Here is a 1,184-nt window from a genome sequence, read left to right as displayed (position 1 = left end):
GGGGGGGGGGCAGTCTTGCCTCACTTCTCGAACAGGTATCATGGGATGGGGCGGCGGCGGCCGGAGCCACATCAGGGCACCTGATGCATGTCTGGTGGGGGGGGGGAGAGAAAAAGACAGATACAGGCGCAAAACAAGGAGAGGTGCGCAGACGGTAAACTTGGGTGACAGAAACTGAGACGTGCAGATATGGGCTGCTTGTAGCAGAGTGCCCTGTGGCGGCAGTGCCCGACCGGCCAGCCAGCCAGGAGAAGTGAAGGGGAAAGAGAGAGGGGGGAGGGGGCGAGGGGCGTGCGCAGGAATGCTGGCGATACCACCGCCACCGCAGCAGCAGTAAAGAGCCAGGCCACCTCTGTCCGTACAGTTTTCTGTCAGTTTTCTGCGGGTTTTCAAGGAGCCGTTTCGACTAGCCTGGACAGAGTATTGTGTCTCTTCCGCATTTCACACACATGGATGCCAAACGCGCGGCTATCTATCCAACCCGATGCACCCATCATTCAAACTCACCTGTCAGACTGCGAAAGGGCAGCGAGGACGACGGCGAGCCGCGAAATCCAATCCAAAAAGTTTCACACGCGCACACACACACGCACACACGCACAGAGCGGCGAGGGAGGAGATTATCCAGGCAGGGCTCTTGCACGGACACACTGACACTCGCGGCGCACCGACTTGGCTGGACTTGGCTGGGGCACTCGCGGAGGTTGGCACACGGCGCGGCACGTAGTAGCGGTATGAAGCCGCTCCGCCAAGGCTCGCCGCAGACTAAACACCTTCGGCTCGGCTCGCTTCGGCTGGCGCGGGACGGGACGGCGCGCTGCCCCCCACCCCCCTTACCTCTCTCTCCCTTACGCCCCGCCACCACGCCGTCCGCTCCTTCACGATTTCTCCTTGGCCGGCCGCCGCCGCGACCGCAGCGCCTCGCCGTGGCTATGGTCGCGGCGGAATCGGTGGCGGCCCCTAGCGGCCGGCGCTGGCAGCTCGCGGGGCTCGCCCTCATCGCGCCCCCGCCCCCGCCCCGCCCCCGCGGGTGTGCCCGCGAGGGGGTGAGTGAGGGTCGAGGGTCAGTCAGCTGCTTGCGCTGAGGCTGGGGTGGTTGTCACTAGAGAGACAGAAGATCGTTCAAGAGGGGCTCTCCTATACCTCCCTTATAGCTCCGTCCTCGTTGCACTAATGGGGTAGGG

The sequence above is a fragment of the Frankliniella occidentalis genome, unplaced genomic scaffold (genome assembly GCF_000697945.3).
Source record: "Frankliniella occidentalis isolate FOCC.00 unplaced genomic scaffold, Focc_3.1 Scaffold1, whole genome shotgun sequence".
Classification (NCBI taxonomy): domain Eukaryota; kingdom Metazoa; phylum Arthropoda; class Insecta; order Thysanoptera; family Thripidae; genus Frankliniella; species Frankliniella occidentalis.
Note: the sequence above shows the minus strand (reverse complement) of the source record.